Here is a 7,348-nt window from a genome sequence, read left to right as displayed (position 1 = left end):
CTGCACTGGTCGCTATCCACTGCGATTGAGCAACATAGGCTCCAGAGATACATAGGCTCCACCTTAGTAGCTTATGTTAGAAAGTTATGTTCATTATAAGTGAACTTTCAGTAGGTACATAGTCAATTACTGAAAATGTAGAGCTGAAAGGTTACAATTTGAATATACATCCATATTTTCGACAAACTATACATATTTATGAGTTTGTTTTTGATGCTATTATTTTCCAGCGGTCCTTCTTTCAGACTGTTTAAGTTGCTCAGGTCAGCATGTAGTTTTTTGACGTTTCATTCCAACCGGATTTTCCCAATTGAAGATTGCTTCATCCTCAGCTTTTGATCTTGCAGTTTGCACCCAAGCTTCATTGTAATGATATAATGTGTATATAGGAGCTTATTTGTTTCCTTTATACTATTGGTTGTGATGATTTTTCTCACATAATTTGCGTCTAAGACAAGTTGTTTTAGCTCGTCTTAGACGAGCTAAAACAGCTTAGATCCATATAAGGCTTTTAATGATGGTAGTCTTATACGGTCGTATATGGAGTTCATATATTCAGAAATCCCTAACTTCATTTTACACTGTACTTCTGTTAAAACGTTTGAGATGTGCCGTCAGCTTGCTGCTCACTGAATTGAATTTCGAGGTTAGATATAGATCGATTCCTCCTGATGACTTGCCGTTACATCTATTGGTTTATTGCATAACTCTTGCAGCTCAAGTTAAGTACATATATTGTTGGGGAAAATGAGATTCTTTTGCCTATAAGTCTTTGTTCTGTTACTGCAGATTTTGGAAATATTTGTTTCCCAATCATGTGCATACGCTTTCTCAAACCCCGTTTTTCTGGTATTGATCTTTAATAACATTTCATAATTTCTCTGATTTCTTCCCCAGTCCATTTTTTATTTGGTCTCTTTCAGTCGCATTGATGCTTCCTTCTTCTGTTGCCTGGCAAGGAGAGTTGAGTACTGTATTCCACTTGTCGCTTGACGTCCAGGATCCCAAAACATCTGACAAGGGCTTGATGACCGGCCATTCATCGACTGATCCAGTATGAATTTCTTCTTGTTTTTTACAATTAAGGTGGAGATGGAACACTGTTAGTCTGGCTCCTCAGTTGAGACCTCTTTGACAAGTGTGGCCCTGCTGGTAGATATGGTAGATACTGCCAGCGTAGCTCTCAACTTCATTGAAGCACCCAGCCACACCTCCACAACAAGGCCAGGTTCCTTGGGGTATTATTATTATAATTATTATTATTATTATTATTATTATTATTATTATTATTATTATTATTATTATTATTATTATTATTATTATTATTATTGTGGTGATGTTTACGTGACACCTCTAAGAAGTCCAAAGTCTCATCATGAGAGGGCATATTACTCCACTACACTCGTAATTCACCATCTCAATTACTTTATCATCCATCCTGACAACCAGATCTACCAGAATCCACCACACACCACCACCAGTACTAGTATTTTTTTCAGTAATTAAGTCCAGACAGAAAGCTTGAAATTCAACTATTGAGGTCATGAGACAGACCAAATGATGGCAGCTTGCTTAGTAAGCCCTTATGCAGACCAGGTCAAATGCCTTGGAGATATCAAGTCAACAGCTTGCATTTTGCTAAACTTCATGGCGTTTGTCCAGAGATGGGTGACATATGTGAGCAGATCTCCAGTTCATCGGCAGTGACGGAATCCATACTGGCAGTCGTTTATTAGAAGGATAGCATCGAGGTAGTGTAGGAGTTGGAAATTGATGATTTTTTCCATTACTTTAGACAGGACTGAGGTGAGCGAGATGGGGCAGTATTTGGACGAGGTGGCTCGTCGCTATTCTTGGGAATGGGTCGAATATAGGCCAATTTGTAGGCTGTGCGATAGATACCAGTGAAGTAACACAGTATATACAAGCGACATAAAGCAGGAGACAGTTTTGATACGCAAACCTTCAGGACAGTTGTAGAAATGCCATCGGGGCTGGGAGACTTTTTTGTCTATTTGGGCAGTATTTTGCTGATCTCTTTCAGGAAAAATGATATAGTGGGCATTGTATGATAGGCATCTGGAATGATTGGGGACATTTGCTATTGTCAATTATTCGTGGATTGGAAGCAAGTTGAGGCCAGAAGTTTGGTTTCTCTGCAGATGATGATGCAATAGTGCCATCTAGGTAGGATAGAGGTGGGAATAGTGTTGGGCAGAAGTTACGACGGATTGCTTTGGCGAGGGGACCAACGGGCTAGGGTGCCATTTGGACAGGCTGCTAATTTCTTACTTTTTGCTCTTTCGAACTCTATTTTGGAAGCCTTCATTGTGTTTTTGCATTTATTTCGGGCTTGGATATAAGCTCTAAAGGAAGAGGGGGTTCTTGGTTTGAGCGAGTAATGGTATGTTTGGTTTTTCACTTGTACAACCTTGGCGCATCTTTTGGAAAGCTAGAGTTTAGTTAGGGAATGGCAGGTCAGAGTACTATGGGGTATCATTCCATCTGGTGAGGATTACTTTGGTTAGGAGTTCTGTGCATGTGTTTGGGTTGGAAGGTTGGAAGCAATAGTCTAACCATGGGAATGAGGCATAGAAGTTGTGGAGGCTGTCCCACTTGGGACTGTTATATTGAGGTGAATAGTAATAAGGATTGATGCATGGGGGAGGAGATGAGCACTAGTTTGTGATCAGAATTGACTAGCGCGCTCTCTACATTCACTGAATATTTGAAAGGGTTATTGGTCAGGGTCAAGGTTATTTGGAGAGTGGTTTGGGTTATCGGGTATTCTGGTTGGCATCTGAACAAGTTATGTAAGGTCATTGGTGTGGTGAATGTTTCAGCATCTCTGCCTGTAAGATCTGTACAGCTGGAGTAAGAGGAACGCCAGCTGTTCTGGACATTAAACTCTCCTAGGAGAATGATTTTGCTCTTGGGAAAGTGGGACTGGAGAAAGTCAATTTTTAAGGAGAGGAAATTGAACCGCTCAGAGTGGTTGGTTGCATTATGAGAGCTATAGAGAGGGCATCTGAATTTGACCGAGTCGGGTAGGGATATTTTCATCCAAAGGTTGTCAAAGTTGGGGGATTTGGTTGGGGTGCTCTCTGGCAAGGTATGTCGCAGGGGATGTATACACACGCAACCCTTGAGTCGAAAGCAGTTAAAGAGTATGTAGTTTGGAAGATTGAGGTGAATAGTAATGTGGGGAGGTGAGGTTTCAGTTTCTGCCCAGAAAAAGTAGGTGGAATTTGGTAGATTGCAGATGGTAGTGAACACTATTAAGCTTAGAGTTTAGGCCCACAGATGTTGGTGAAGTGGATTGTAGGGTTTTGTGAGTCATGTGTTTGACCGCAGAGATCTTGCACATTTCCTACACAGTGCCTGCATACTGGTCACCATGGTGGCTGCTAGTGGCATCACTTGGTTTTTTCCAGCAATTTAGCTTGTCTGTAGTCGATAGTCCAGCTGTAGTCACATTTTGACGTTTATCTTCAAGTTGCTTCCTTCTTCTCTTTGTGCAAATGATAAATCTGGTTCAGCACGTATGCGCGATTAGGGACAAGTGTCTTTGAACTTGCTGTTGATCGCTGTTATTAGTTTTGATGTGCTTGTCGGAGTGTCACAAGTCACTTTTATGAGGCGTGGAAACTTCGTTCTGTCCTTTCGTTTCTTTATGGGTCCAAAACGATGATATCTGACAATATTTTTAGGATCTATGTCGCATTCGTCTGCAAATTTGATGATGTCTTCTTTCAGTAGTTTTCCATTTTCTTTTGGAAAGTTCAAAATGAAAGCGTTAATTTTTTGTTTTTAACCTCCGTCTAGTTATTCACCACTGATGCGACATTTCACGGAGTTTATTCACTGGGAAGGATGAATTTGCGTTGCAGCGCTGAGTTGATTTGAGTGTGGTTTCTAGTGCTCGTAGTTTGGATGAAAGTGTTTCATTCATAGCAATGATGTGCTGTTCGAGGTTTTCAATTCGTTTGCCTACATTCAGGAGCTGTTTTACAGACGGTGGCACAGCGAACAGAAATAGGGCCGCTTAAGCTCTATGTATATATACTGTATATATATCGTGTGCCGATTCGTTTTTTGCGCAGGAAGCGTGTATTCAGTGGCAACAGAATTCGCACAACATACTTTTTTTTTTTTTATCTCTGAAATCAATTTTGCAACTGCGGCACTTTACGGGTTTGACGACAATCAACGGCGCTACTCTGGCGAGACACGGGTTGCTTGTTCGTCGTTAGCTTTTGTTGCCGCCATCTCTGCTTCCCAAGGTTGGCATAGCGGGGGATTGCACATGACCGATTTTTAGATCGAAATATAACTGGTTTAATTTTAATGCAATAAAAGTACTTAAAGTTTGTGCTCGAGTTTTCTGTTCCTTAGAACCCTCTGTTAAGATTTCCGTTTGATGTTTAATTTGAACGTGAAAGTTTTGCAATAGCGATGTGCAGGACGCATGACATTAATGGCGCAGATGGTGAAGTTTGACGCTTTTTATATTCCCTGTTGTCTGTTTCGGAAACAGTGATGGGAAAGATTTGTGAGCTATTTTAGCTCGCCTTGAAAGGACACAGATGGTTATATGCCATCGTTGGGTGTTAGGATGGCGTTTAGTCTTTCATGTTTCCAGTGGTCATTACCGTCTAATTTTCCGGCTTGCTGTATTAATTGGTCTGGATGCGTGGACCCCTTCATGAAGTATTTTTCTACTAAGGAGCATAGTAGCGAAGAGATGTGGGGGATATTTATATCCCGGTGGATCTGGGAGTTCCTGACGAATCACGGGGGGGGGGGGATCCACGATCATCTGTAGGCATGTGTTTTGTACTCTTTGTAGCTTGAGGATATTTGTCTTGGAGGTATGACTCCAGGCTGGGGCTCATTCCGACATAGCATAGTATCACAGAAGGGTGAAGCAAGATGCTTTTTTATTCCCAGATGTCTGATAGGGGCGAAATAAAGAAGAAAAATTTATGAGCTGTAAGCTCGCCCTGCGGGCACGGAGATTACTTGTCGTTGCTTGTATTTATGACGGCTTCTGACCTCTTATGCATGAAGAGGTCTCTTTCGTCATAGCAGCATATTTCACTATTTTGTTGGGGTGTGTAGAGATCTGCGAGAAGAATTTTGCCGCTGTAGATTGTAGGAAGGAGTAGATGTAAGGGATGTTTGCATCTCTATCTCTATGCAGTTGGACGTTTCTTACAAACCATGGTGCTTTTAGTATCATGTGCAAACATCTGTTTTGCACTCTCTGTAGCGTGAGGATGTTAATGTTGGATGTGTCGCTCCAAGCTGAAGACGGGGAGGATCATCAGCTGGTAGAGGATTACTTTAATTCTGGTATTTAGCTTGCTGATCCTATTTATTAGAGGGTAGGGCTGTGTGATGGCTTTAGATGCCTTAGCGCATGAGGCTTTGATGTGTGCGTTGAAGGTTAATAATTTGTGCACAATTATCCCGAGAGATTTTGTTTCTGTTTGTTAGAGAATTTTGGTGTTAAACAGGTAAAGGTCCCTCTTTAGAAATGCCGATTTTCTAGTGAAAAGCATCGCAATACCTTTTGGTGGATTCATTTGTAATCTTCATTTGGAGAACCATTGTTCTAGTTTTAGTAGATTTTCTTGCAGTTTTTTGGTGACGAGATGTGGATGTAGAGATCTGGTCAGTATTGCTGTGTTATCCGCTTAGAGGTTAACATGGATGATATTGGGTTGTGAGGGATGTCTGCCATATATATCAACAATAATATCGGTGCCAGTAGGAAACCCTGGGGAACTCCCGCTGAGATCTGTCGGTGGGTTGAAACTATTCCATTTATTTTGACTTGTATGTGTCTGTGCTGGAGGTATGATTTAATTAGGTGGACCATTCCTGTTGGTATTCTGATCAGATGAGTTTATGTAGTAATCCGAATTGCCATATTTTATCAAAAGCTTTTGCTATCTCAACGAAGACCGCTCCAGTGTGTTGATGCCAATTGTAGCCAGTGGTGATGTACTCAATTAGTCTATGAATTTGTTGAGTAGTACTGTGATGTTATTGAAAGCCAAACTGTTCCTATGGAAGGATATTTAACTCATTTATTGAGGCTTTGAGTTTGGATATCATGATTTTTTCGACAATTTTGCCGAAGTTTGAGATCAAGCTGATGGGTCGATAGCTTTCATGCAGATATGTATCTAATGCGGGAGCACTAATTAATAGTAGCTTACTCACAGACGCCACCTTCAGTCTCCGTTATAATGTCGACGTAATATTAAAAAATGAACTAATACCTTTATTCACCAAAGAGAGTGAGAAGAGGCATTCAGCCTAAACTAGTTTGTAAGACTAGTGGGCATCTAGCCTACCTATAGCTAATCACTGTTAGATGGCCAAAGTCTACAATGATTTTAAACTGCATACAGTGAAAAGGATATAGCAAACAAATGCCGCCATCTCTTGTTCTGAATGTTACTACTATTCAGTACACATTGCCTGAAATAAGTAATAGTTCTATGATATTTTTTTAAGTTAAAGGATTAAAATCCTGTTTCTGAAGTAAAATAAAACGTCCATTTTCTTCATTCCAAAGTCCGTTTTGTGGTGTGTGGACTGTTAGCTTTTCTTGATAAATAAACTATAATTTGTTTATGCTAGGACATGCTTTCTCCTATTTTTCAAATATATATATATATATATATAGAATGAGAAATTAATTTTGTCAAGAACACTCAAGAAACAGCTGAAATGACGAAACATCCTTTATTGTGCAAGAAAAATGAAGGGTTGCTTTTACATTAAGTTAGGTCTTTATTAATTCATCACGATATCCTTGTAACTAACAGTATACAGCAAGGCCTGTGTAGCTAGGTGGAAGTGATGCTTGTATCTTTGTGCTAGAACGCCCGAAGGTAGACTTATGTTCAAATCTAGTTTCTTACTGTAGGATCTCTTTCTAAGCCTGCTTCGATCGGTTCCCGAGGTAGCTGATCTCTGGCTAGGGCAAGCGGGTTTCTTTTTCTCCGAGAAACGCGGATTTTCCGTCCCATAAACGCAAGAAAATCTACCGTAGAACTCACATTATTTCTGACAATCAAATATGCTGTTAGTGTTGGGTACCAATTGATAACAACACTTGTTTGTCCGTCTCATCATCCGTTGCTTTTTCAAATAGAGGTCCAATTAAGTTCATAGTAATTTCTATATCACTAAACGTCTAACAATAGTATTAAATACTCCCTATCGCAACATCATTTATGAAACCTCTCGCTTACAAAAATTAAGGAAAGCTGAACGTATTAAAAAAAATGTAATAAGTTTAATTTTTCACACAGTTTTCAAAGGTGTCTTT

Source organism: Typopeltis vanoorti, chromosome 2 (assembly GCF_054136105.1).
Source record: "Typopeltis vanoorti isolate ZY-2024b chromosome 2, IOZ_Tvanoo_1.0, whole genome shotgun sequence".
Lineage (NCBI taxonomy): Eukaryota > Metazoa > Arthropoda > Arachnida > Uropygi > Thelyphonidae > Typopeltis > Typopeltis vanoorti.
This window is presented reverse-complemented; position numbering follows the sequence as displayed.